The following is a 12,721-nucleotide window of genomic DNA, read 5'->3' as shown; positions in this document are numbered from 1 at the left end:
GGATGTTGAATTTTGTCAAAAGCTTTTTCTGCATCTATTGAGATGATCATATGGTTTTTATCCTTCAAGTTGTTGATATGATGTATCACGTTGACTGATTTGCATATATTGAAGAATCCTTGCATCCCAGGGATAAACCCCACTTGATCATGGTGTATGATTTTTTTTAATGTGCTGTTGGATTTTGTTAGCTAGTATTTTGTTGAGGATTTTTGCATCTATATTCATCAGTGATATTGGTCTGTAGTTTTCTTTTTTTGTGACATCTTTGCCTGGTTTTGGTATCAGGGTGATGGTGGCCTCATAGAATGAGTTTGGGAGTGTTCAGCCTTCTGCAATATTTTGGAAGAGTTGGAGAAGGACAGGTGTTAGCTCTTCTCTAAATGTTTGACAGAATTTGCCCGTAAATCCATCTGGTCCTGGGCTTTTGTGTGTTGGGAGATTTTTAATCACTGCCTCAATTTCTGTACTTGTGATTGGTCTGTTCATGGTTTCTATTTCTTCCAGGTTCAGTCTTGGAAGATTGTATTTTTCTAAGAATGTATCCATTTCTTCCAGGTTATCCAATTTATTGGCATATAGTTGCTTGTAGTAGTCTCTCATGATCTTTTGTATTTCTGTGTTATCCGTTTTGCCTTCTTCTTTTTCATTTCTAATTCTGTTGATTTGCATCTTCTCCCTTTTTTTCTTGATGAGTCTGGCTAATGGTTTATCAATTTGGTTAATCTTCTCAAAGAACCAGCTTTTAGTTTTATTAATTTTTGCTATTGCTTCCTTCCTTTCTTTTTCATTTATTTCTGCTCTGATCTTTATGATTTCTTTCCTTCTGCTCATTTTGGGGTTTCTTTGTTCTTTTTCTAATTGTTTTAGGTGTAAGGTTAGGTTGTTTATTCGATAATTTTCTTGTTTCTTAAGGTAGGACTGTATTGCTATAAACTTCCCTCTTAAAACTGCTTTTGCTGCATCCCATAGGTTTTGGATTGTTGTGTTTTCATTGTCGTTTGTTTCTAGATATTTTTTGATTTCATCTTTGATTTCTTTAGTGATTCCTTGGTTGTTTAATAGTGAATTGTTTAGCCTCCATGTGTCTGTATTTTTTGCATTTTTTTTCCTGTAATTGTTATCTAGTCTCATGGCATTGTGGTCTGAGAAGATGCTTGATATGATTTCAGTTTTCCTGAATTTACTGAGGCTTGATTTGTGACCCAAGATGTGATCTATCCTGGAAAATGTTCCGTGTGCACTTGAGAAGAAAGTGTAGTCTGTCGTTTTTGGATGGAATGTCCTATAAATATCAATTAAGTCGAGATGGTCTAATGTGTCATTTAAAGCTTGTGTGTCTTTATTTATTTTCTGTTTGGATGATCTGTCCATTGATGTAAGTGGGGTGTTCAAGTCTCCCACTATTATTGTGTTACTGTCGATTTCCCCTTTTATGGCTGGAAGCATTTGCCTTATGTATTGAGGTGCTCCTATGTTGGGGGCATAGATATTTACCATTGTGATATATTCTTCTTGAATGGATCCCTTGATCATTATGTAGTATCCTTCCTTGTCTCTTGTAATAGTCTTTACTTTCAAGTCTAATTTGTCTGATATGTGTATTGCTACTTCAGCTTTCTTTTGACTTCCATTTGCATGGAATATCTTTTTCCATCCCTTCACTTTCAGTCTATATGTATCCCTTGGTCTGAAGTGGGTTTCTTGTAGGCAGCATATAGAAGGGTCTTGTTTTTGTATCCATTCAGCCAGCCTGTGTCTTTTGGTTGAAGCATTTAATCCATTTACATTTAAGGTGATTATTGACATGTGTGTTCCAATTACCATTTTCTTAATTGTTTTGGATTTGTATTTGTAGGTGTTTTCCTTTTCTTGTGTTTCCTACTTAGAGAAGTTTCTTTAGCACCTGTTTTAAGGCTGGTTTGGTGGTGCTGAATTCTCTTAAATTTTGCTTGTCTGGAAAGCTTTTGATTTCTCCCTCAAATCTGAATGAGATTCATGCTGGGTAGAGTATTCTTGGCTGTAGGTTTCTCTCTTTCAGGACTTTCAGTATATCCTGCCATTTCCTTCTGGCCTGCAGAGTTTCTGTAGAAAGGTCAGCTGTTATCCTTATGGGTTTTCCTTTATATGTTATTTGTTGCTTTTCTCTTGCTGCTTTTAATATTTTTTCTTTGTGTTTAATTGTCATTAGTTTGATTAATATGTGCCTCAGTGTATTTCTCCTTGGGTTTATTCTGTATGGGACTCTCTGTGATTCTTGGATTTGGTTAATTATTTCCTTTCCCATGTTGGGGAAGTTTTGCACTATAACCTCTTCAAATATTTTCTCAGACCCTTTCTTGTTTTCTTCTTCTTCTGGGACGCCTATGATTCGAATGTTGGTATGCTTAATGTTATCACTGAGGTCTCTGAGACTGACTTCTATTCTTTTTATTCTTTTTTCTTTTTCCTGCTCTGTGACATTTATTTCCCCCATTCTGTCTTCCAACTCACTTATTCGTTCTTCTGCCTCAGTCATTCTGCTGGTTATAGCATCTAGAGTATTTTTAATTTCAGTTATTTTGTTATCCATTGCTGTTTGTTTTTCTGAGTTCTTATGAACTGTTTCTTGTACTTTCTCTATTTTGTTATCAAGATTTTGTATCATTTTTACTAATATTACTCTGAATTCTTTTTCAGGCATTTTTCCTATTTGCTCTTCATTTATTTGGTCTTGTGGGTTTTTTCCCTGCTGCTTTGCCTGCATGGTGTTTCATTGTTTCCTCTTGGTAGTCCAAACTTTTGGGGTTGCTTGTCCTGGTGATAGAGGTGTTTATAGAAGACTGTCCAAGCCTCAGACTAATGTCCGAGTGTTGGGTTAAACAAATACTAAGTCTAGGAAACACATACATGTATAAGACACACAATTACTGAATCCATTAGGACATAAGGCTCTGGAAAGACCTGACAGAAGAACCCCAGTATGCTATTATGTATTCAAAGAGAAACCCAACAGAAATTGACAACCAAAACAGAACAAAACAGAAACAAAAGCAAAAGCAGACAAACAAACAAATAACACCTTTCACATACAAACACTAATCCAGGGAGATTTTGTAAGCTAGGATCAAATATAAAAAAAAGAGATAGAGTACCACCAGACAAAATGGAGATTCTCAGAATAAAATTGGACAATTGTACTAAGAACTAAGATTAAGACAAAAACCTAATATTAAATACCAAGGTGGTGCGTCATCTGGAGAATAGAGCAAGGAGTCTGAGCACATAGATAGTGTTGCTTATAAGTATGTTAAGATAAAATAAACTAAACATGAATGGAAAACAGGGGAACAGAAGAGTGTAGTGTGATTGGAAATATGCAAATAAAAAGAAAGGAATAGAAATGTATAAAAGATAGGGTTGAAAGGAAGGTATGAGAGATATATTGTCTGTATTACCATAAACTTAGCTAGAAATAGAAGTATATAAAAAGGCAAAGAAATAAAAATAGAATAAAAAATAGAATTAAAAAATATGTTATAAAACTTGTAGATCCCTTAGGACTAAGATTGTAATTAATAAAGGAAAAAAAAAAATCCAGAACTGATCCCAGAATGGACCAGTTCAATAGAATTGATACTAATATTTCTTTTTCCTTAGAGTCTCAGCTGTAAGTGTCCTTCTACTCGCCTTGGGTTTTTTTGCATTATTCTGTGACCAGCAGAGCTTCCTTTATTGTTAGTCTGTAAGCATTGGTGTGTGGGGAGGGAGAGGGTACAATAGTGGCTCCTTCCCCTGGGAGTGAGTGAGCAGTGGCACACTGTTGTTTCAGTCGGGCTTGGAGGTGCCTGTTGCAGAGGGACGCCAGTGGCTCAGGTGTAAACAGAAAGTCTCAGAGGTGGGCCTCTGTCGGGTTTTGTTTTTTTTTTTTTTCTTGGCTGCCTCCCTGCTGCCAGAGTTCCAAGGGGTTTTAATCTAGCCCTGCCTGAGGGTCCCTATTATCCCTGAGCGACTTAGGTGGCTCCACTGCCCACTGCAGGCACCGAAAGAGAGAAAGAGGTTATGCTCGTGGCTCCTCCTCCCTGCCCGTGAGCCTGCAGCATCCAGCTGCCATCATGGCCGGGCAGCTCTCAGAGGCTGGCACTCCTCGCAGTGGACCTCTTCCCTCCTGTCCTCTTGGTCCATCACCTTTCTGGAAACAATTTTTCTCACCCTGAACCAGCTCTCCGGTTCCCACACTCCCACTCCCGGACCCACTGTTCAGCTGTGAATTGATGTCTCAGTCAGGGAACGCTGAGCTGCGGTGCGGACCCTCCGTATGTTTCTCACTCCCTCTCGTCTGCCACAGCTCCGCAGCTTCACCGTCTTTGAGCCATTGGAGATGCCTCCCTACAGGTTATGTCGGGATCCTTGTGGTCCTTTCTGGTGTCCAAGGCTGTCTGCTGGTGTTCAGTTGGTTCTCTGTGGGAATTATTGCATCTTTTGGTGCATTCCCAATGCATCTGTGGAGAGGGATGCATTCCATGTCCCTCTACTTCGCCGCCATCTTTTTCTCCTCCTAGGTCTGCTTCTGTTGGCTACTTTTTCTCTTGATTATAAGTCACATTTTCATTTTTTTTTTAATCCCTATTTTTATAAAATTATGTTCTAGACACTTTATGCAGAAAAGAGGAGATTGAACCCTAACATATTTTTATTAAGATTTATTTTTGCCTTTCCAAGATACCGCAAGCAAGTCCTTTTCTCTGTCTGCTGGTTAGGATGGTGATTATCCAAAAATCAAGTTGAGGTGAGGCTGAGCCAGAACTGTGATTGAGTTTGTCTTTGCTTAGCCCTACCCTCACTTCCCACTGAGGGGAAGTACTTTTTGATTATTGTTATTTGAGCTGCAAGGGTATCGGGCCAGAGTTTCATCGAGTTGTTTTTCAACCCTAGCAGGATTCCTGGATACAAGCATCATGCAAATGTGGGAGACTCCATAGGTTCCCTCAGCTTTCAGGACTTCCTCCACTGGTGATTTTTCTGAAAAAAATATATGGGGGATTAGGGAAAAGAAGAATTTGCAGACTGAAAGTGTCCTCTCATGTTTGTGACTGCTCCAAATTCCAGTCCATTCTGTTAGCTCACCACATTGTCATTTGGTTTCATCTTGTCTCTCAGAGTCTTTCCATTGATGGCAAATCTGCTCCTCTGACCACGTGCACTGAGATCAGGTGTTCGAGCCTAGTTATGAAAGCTGCTGCTGCTCTTTGTTCATCTAACAGGGGTACTTCCTCTCTAGAATTTAAGTTCTTCACTAATCTTTGATAGCCTCATAAAAAAAAACATGACTTTAATTGTATTTGTTATTCTTTTTGTACCATAGGAGTAAATGTCTTTCACATTATATGTTTCCTAATCAAAAAATAAAATCTACCTGAGCAGTTTTATATTTAAATTAAAATTTATTTTAAAAGTTATTTTTAGCAATATGGATAAACGAATCTGCTAGGAGACAAAAGAATTTTCACATAAAGGTAGAGTTATGAAATCATATCCATTTGACAAATCTGCATCACTTTAACAAAGCAAAAATGTATGTAATTCCCCCAAATTCAATCTTTGATAAATAGGTTTCATTAGGGTGAAAAAAAGTTTATTAATTATGAATTAATATCTTTTTGTTGATTATCTAAAGACCACAGATAATTAGATAAAAAGTAGACTTCCAGGTACATTATGGCCACTGTATTAGTTTATTTCGTAGTATTCAATTTGCCTGTAAACTCAGTAAGAAACTGTTAAAAAGACAGTGCCTTTCTTTCCTTCTATAGTGATTCTATCAGAACATAAGGGAATTGTACAGTAAGAAGTAAATAAGGACTAGATTAAGGGTTTGCTGATTAGGAAGAATACGTAAAATATCTAACTCTAAAACAGATAAAGAAAGCTTTATCATTGTGTTCACTAAAGTAGCACTTTTCATTTCCTTCAGGAACATTTCCTTTGCCTTCACAACTTGACTAACAGTGTGGTGCAAGAGACCCAGATTTCAGCCTATCTGGGTTTTTGACATGTGTTCGTCACTAAGCTTAATCATTTCAAAGTGAGAGATGTTTGACTCTTCCTTTCCCTTGAATATTTACAGGCCATTGTAGGATTAGTAATTGGCTTAGTTTCAATATCGTTGTGTTGTCTACGGCCATACCACCCTGAATGCACCTGATCTCGTCAATAGTGTTGTGTCTCAGGGAAGAGGGAGGCCTGAGCAGAGGAAGGTAGATGGAGCAGTGGCTGGTTGGTGAAGCTGTCAGAACACACATAACATTTAAGTCCACAGTCTTATAGGACATGGCTTGAGGTGCCGAAGACAATTACCATAGTAACATCAAAGATCCCTGATCACAGAGCGGCATGGTGAGTATGACGATAAGGAAAAATCTGGACCATTGTGAGAAGTACCAAACTGTGAAGCAGAGACATGAAGTGTGCAAATGCTATTGGAAAAATGATGCCAATAGACTTGCTCCCTGCAGAGTTGCCTCAAACCTTCAATTTGTAAAAAACATAATATCTGCAAAGTGCAATAAAGTGAAGCACAGTAAAATGAGGTATGCCTGTATTTCCTTTTGTAATTGTCCCATAGTTCTTGGACATTTTGCTTCATTTTTTTTTTCATTTGCTTTTCAGTTTAAGTTATATTGACACATCTTCAAGCCCATTAATTCTTTCAGCAGCCCATGTTCCATCTACTGATGAGCCCATTAAAGACATCCTTCATGTCTATTTCAAAGGTTTTGATTTCTATACTAGTTTCCAGAATTCCCCACCAAAACTTGTACTACTGAGAGTATCAGATGAGGAATTCTCAATAGCAACAAGATAAGTGATTTTACTCTAATGAAGCCACCAATAACAGCCTTTCTGAATATTTCACATTCTGGCTAAGAAACCTTAACAGTACTCTTTATGAACATAAGTTTATAGACACTACAGGAAAATGGAGCCCTATTTATTCTTAACAGAAAAGGAAATCTTTTCTGTTCTCACTTATTAGACCATCAATTAATTTCTCTTTACACTCCAGGACACAATGTGGAAAAGACCTGATAATTGTAAGCAAACCTAGGGTGTAATGAGATGGCCACTTCCCACTGAGGACTTTAAGTGTTTATGAGGTCCTTGCTGTGTTGAATGTAGATTCAGTGCCTATCAGGAGGATGCACTTCTTTGTTCCCATATTGACATTTTTTTTTTTTCCCAATTCATCCCTGCCCAACCCTCCCCGCTTTCCCCACTTGGTGTCCATGTGTTTGTTCTCTACATCTGTGTCTCTATTTCTGCCTTGCATTTCCTCTTTCATAGTTGTTAGCGTTTGCCTTATGTATTGAGATGCTCCTATATTGGGTGCATATATATTTATAATTGTTATCTCCTCTTCTTGGATGGATCCCTTGATCTTTATGTAATGTCCTTTCTTGTCTCTTGTAACATTTTTTATTTTAAAGTCTATTTTATCTGATGTGACTATTGCTACTCCAGCTTTCTTTCGATTTTCATTTGCATGGAATATCTTTTTCCATCCCCTCACTTTCCGTCTGTATGCGTCTCTAGGTCTGAAGTGGGTCTCTTTGAGACAGCATTATATATAGGTCCTGTTTTTGTATCCATTCAGCCAGCCTGTGTCTTTTGGTTGGTGCATTTAGTCCATTTACGTTCAAGGTAATTATTGATATGTATGTTCCTATTACCATTTTCTTAATTGTTTTGTTTTTGTTTTTGTAGGTCCTTTTCTTCTCATATGTTTCCTGCTTAGAGAAGTTCCTTTAGCATTTGTTGTAGGACTGGTTTGGTGGTGCTGAATTCTCTTAGCTGTTGCTTGTCTGTAAAGCTTTTGATTTCTCTGTCAAATCTGAATGAGATCTTGCTGGGTAGAGTATCCTTGGTTGTAGGTTCTTCCCTTTCATCACTTGAAATATATCATGCCACTCCCTTCTAGCTTGCAGAGTTTCTGCTGAGAAATCAGCTGTTACCCTTATGGGAGTTCCCTTGTATGTTATTTGTCGTTTTTCCCTTGTTGCTTTTAATAACTTTTCTCTGTCTTTAATTTTTGTCAGTTTGACTACTATATGTCTTGGCGTGTTTCTCCTTGGGTTTATCCTTCCTGGGACTCTCTGCACTTCCTGGACTTGGGTAGCTATTTCCTTTCCCATGTTAGGGAGGTTTTCAACTATAATCTCTTCCAATATTTTCTTGGGTCCTTTCTCTCTCTCGTCTCCTTCTGGGACCCCTATAATGCGAATGTTGGCGTGTTTAACATTGTTCTAGAGGTCTCTTAGGCTGTCTTCAGGTCTTTTGATTCTTTTTTCCTTATTCTTTTCTGCATCAGTGATTATCACCATTCTGTCTTCCAGGTCATTTATTCGCCCTTCTGCCTCTGTTAATCTGCTGTTGGTTCCTTCTAGTGTATTTTTCATTTCAGTTATTGTGTTGCATATCTCTGTTTGTTTGTTCTTTAATTCTTCTAGGTCTTTGGTAAACTTTTCCATCTGTGCATCCAGTCTTTTTTCAAAGTCCTGGATCATCTTCACCATCATTATTCTGAATTATTTTCCTGGAAGGGTGCCTGTCTCCTCTTCATTGAGTTGTTTTTCTGGGTTTTTATCCTGTCCCTTCATCTGTTACAAAGTCCTCTGTTTTTTCATCTTCTCTATCTTTCTGTGGCTGTGGTTTTCAGTTCCACAAGACGAACTACTGCTGATACTGCTTGATACTGCTGTCTGCCCGCTTGTGGAGGAAGCTATCTAGGAGGCTTGTGCATGCTTCCTGATGGGAGAGACTCCCCATATTGACTTTTTTTTTTTTAATTTTTTTTTTGGGGGGTACACCAGGTTCAATCATCTGTTTTTATACACATATCCCCATATTTCCTCCCTTCCTTGACTCCCCCCCCTCGAGTCCCCCCCACCCTCCCCGCCCCAGTCCTCTAAGGCATCTTCCATCCTCGAGTTGGGCTCCCTTTGCTATGCAACAACTTCCCACTGACTATTTTACAGTTGGTAGTATATATATGTCTGTGTTACTCTCTCGCTTCGTCTCAGTTTCCCCTTCACCCCCCGCCCCCTCCCATACCTCGAGTTCTCCAGTCCATTCTCTGTATCTGCGTCCCTGTTCTTGTCACTGAGTTCATCAGTAACCATATTGACTTTTATACCACTGATCTGTGGGGTCTCCCTAGCACTTTGAACCAAACAGAATATTCACCTATAAATTCAGATCTCCTGAAATTTGTGCAAATATCCGGTTAGAAAAAAGTCTTTTCCTGTCATCTTCAAATTAGTAGCAAAGGATTTCCCAGACCTTTACAAAATGCATTTCTGACCAATAGTCTGCTACCCTGACTTGTTTTGAACATCTTCATCTGTTAAAATTCTATTCATCTTTCAAAATAAAGCCTAAAATCCCGACTCCTCCTTGTCACTTTCCTGACAAACCTAGATACTGCTCTTAAGGTAAAACTCTTCTTCTTCCAAACCCTCCTATCACATCATTCACAACTCTCTTGCACTCACTGACACATTCTACCTGTGTAATAATTAAGTGTTCCTAAAAAGCTGGAAACGGAAGCAAAATTTTATATGCTAATAATCAGAGAATATAACCACAAAGAAGAAGTAAGGGGAAAAGACAGGGGAGTGGGGGAAGAAATTAAATTCAAGAAGATGAATTCCTGTTGTGGGTACTGCTTGGTATCAAGTGCATCTAATTGGTTATTTCTGAGGAATCATCTTCATAGCATTCATGTGAAGAACTGCATCTCAGGATACTCTGTCCAGTGTGAAGAAGCTATAGAAATGCAAGATTAACAGGGGCTTAAAATATCTGCTTAATGAATTGCATTTAATTAATAAATTCATCACTCTCTGCACCAGACACTTACAGTCTGGAACTCTCCCTGTTGTCATTTATTCTCTTCATTCTTACATCTGCCAACTAGATGCCTATGTCCAGTGCTGTTTTGGACTCCATGTGTTAACTTCTATAAAAACCCAAAAAATAGAGTCTACCATCTTTAATCTATTTGACAGATAAGGAATATGACCTCCAGCTAGGGCACTAAATATCTGACACTTTTTGTGTGCGTGCATATTTTGATGAATGTTAAAATGTTTTCTATTCCAAATGTATTTGAAAATATCTGTAGTGAAAATGATTGCATTTACTTCTAATCCAGCACCTGAACTAAGACTTGCTTTGAAAGATAAAGTTTTATCTTGCTCCCAGCAATCACATAAAAAGCTATTAGAAATACAAACAGAATATGTACTTGATGCTGTAGGGAATGGAAGCTAGAGGCAATGCTGAATGAATAATTTCTTCATAGCACAGGTACATTTCTAAAGTAAAAGTATTGGAGACCGAAAAGAATGCCATCTCCTTGTGCTGCCTACAATGATGCTTTAATATGGAAGGAAGTGTTCCAGATGTATCAGTTTTTGGCAAATCTCTTTCAGTACTTTTAAATGAATCAGTATAAACTGATCTGTTAGGTAAGCTTATCATGTGACTATCCTGAAGTAGTTGTATTCTATGTAGAGTAAATTTTTTTCAATAGGAAAAAATTGCCACTAAGAGTTTATGGAAATTGAAACAATCATGAAAGAAATGTACTCAGTTTAACAACTGCTCAATTCAATAATTGCTGAGTGCACACTTATTAGATACTCCGTTTTTTAAAAGAAAAATATATGCCATCCATATTCTGGGTGCTTATTATGCAACCTGTAGTATAGATGTTAATATGGAAAACTGTAGAAGTGTAACACCAAACATGAGCAAATGAGAAGAGGATATGAGGCAGATGGTTTGATTTTTTTACACATTATTTTAAAGTTTCTATATATTAGGTGCTCTCCTGTCCCATGACTGTGTTTATGTACCCAGCACTGAAGATAATGGAACTCTTGGTGGCCTAGGAGTGAAGATGCAGAAAGTTAGCATCTGCCCTTTGGAGGAAAGTATAGGCTTTTCTTCTGCTGCCTGGAAAAATCTAGCCATAGGTTTTTGTTGTTGCTGTTTGATTTGTTTGTTTCTTTGTTTGTTTGTCTTAATATGGGTCATTGAGCTGATTTAGATGGAAAGTGGGGGAAGGATGGATATTATGATGGGAGGATTCTGTGGGAGAGGAGAGAAAAAGAAATCCTTAAAAGTAGAAGATGAGTTTTTTTCTTAAAGATATATTGCATTATTGAAATGCCTGTATAGAATTTTTCTGTTCCTAGTCTTCTAAAAGTAAACATAATGCTCAAAAGAACATAAGGTTAGGATTTAAAATCTGGATCCATGCTAACAGTACCTCTAAGGATATTTGTGTTACTGAGCTATCCATCACAAGAATCATCTGTGAACTGAAGGATAAGTGGGGCTTTCAAAGGCAAGTTTTGAAAGATTTATAGAAAAAGAAGGGGCCTACCTTTAAGAAAATGGGTAAACAACTTAAAACTTAGCCTACACATTATTCATAATCTAAGAATTTCAAAGCTTTGATGGGATATTTGTCTGAGGGAGTTTAAATCTCAAAACTAAAATCTTAGTTATTAACTGAATTTGCATTTTATTAAGAAGATGCTATAGAGATAATCAGTTTTCGGTCCTTCTGTGAATAGCCTTCATTGACTTAGAAATCCCTCTAAAATTATTTATGGATTTCCAAATACAGAACAATTATAACTTAATAAGCATTAATGTAATTATTTTGGATCTATGTATTGGATGTCAGGAAAATAATTATTTTGAATCATTTCATCTAAGACAAAATGAAGTTATGATTTTTTTTATCAGATACAATAAAATAGAAAAGCTCAACTTCATTCATGGATTGCTTACCTCCTATTTCTTAACCAAATGTAATATGAATTAATTTGCCCTTTGGTCACTAAATCTAGGTTATACTACTAGTTGGTGTACTAATTGGGGACAGTTGTTATAATTATTAACAATGTGCTTAAAAAAACAAGTCAATGCTGAGCCTAACTTTTCCTAAGGCACAATATTTAATACCTCAGACCCAAGATTTTGATGCACTTAAAAAGAATAACACCTACTCATAAGTTACTAAATTAAACACAACATATGAAAAGCACTTAGCATAGTACCTGGTGAATGAGATGCATGTCATAGTTACAATTACTGTTGCAAATATTACTAGGCAGTTCAAGGAAAATAATCAGAAAACGTTCAGTTTATAGTGCTGAGGCATAGTTTAAACTGGCATCCTTAAGAGAAAACGCTTTTCATTTCCATTTGGAGATTAACATCGGTTTGGGTTTGCTCGAAGTGAGTAACATATTATACTTCTCCAAATAGCAAAAACAGTTGTAAAAACAAAACTGTAATAGGTTAATTTGAACCAGTTTTCTAATTCCCATGAGAACTTTTATTATGTTTTTATTTCCCATAATCATATGGTCATAGAAAGAACAATTTGAGTGTTAACCAAATTAATGATACTCATAAAAATTGTTAATTTGATGATGCACTGATTTTATTAATGGTTTTTAATAAAATATTCTCCAATGGATAGTTACTCACAGCCCATAATTTTGTAAAAATAATGATTTCAAATCATGTAGTACCATCTAACTCAACAAAATAGTTTTGTAGAATTTGCATTTCATATGTGTCTGGAGGTACAAAGTGTTAATTCATTGCCTATAACCAATCATATTAATAAATGTCAAAGAAAAAATATGAAACTACTTAT

The sequence above is a fragment of the Hippopotamus amphibius genome, chromosome 6 (genome assembly GCF_030028045.1).
Source record: "Hippopotamus amphibius kiboko isolate mHipAmp2 chromosome 6, mHipAmp2.hap2, whole genome shotgun sequence".
Classification (NCBI taxonomy): Eukaryota; Metazoa; Chordata; class Mammalia; order Artiodactyla; family Hippopotamidae; genus Hippopotamus; species Hippopotamus amphibius.
The sequence above is the reverse complement of the archived record's forward strand: the minus strand, read 5'-3'. Positions refer to the sequence as shown.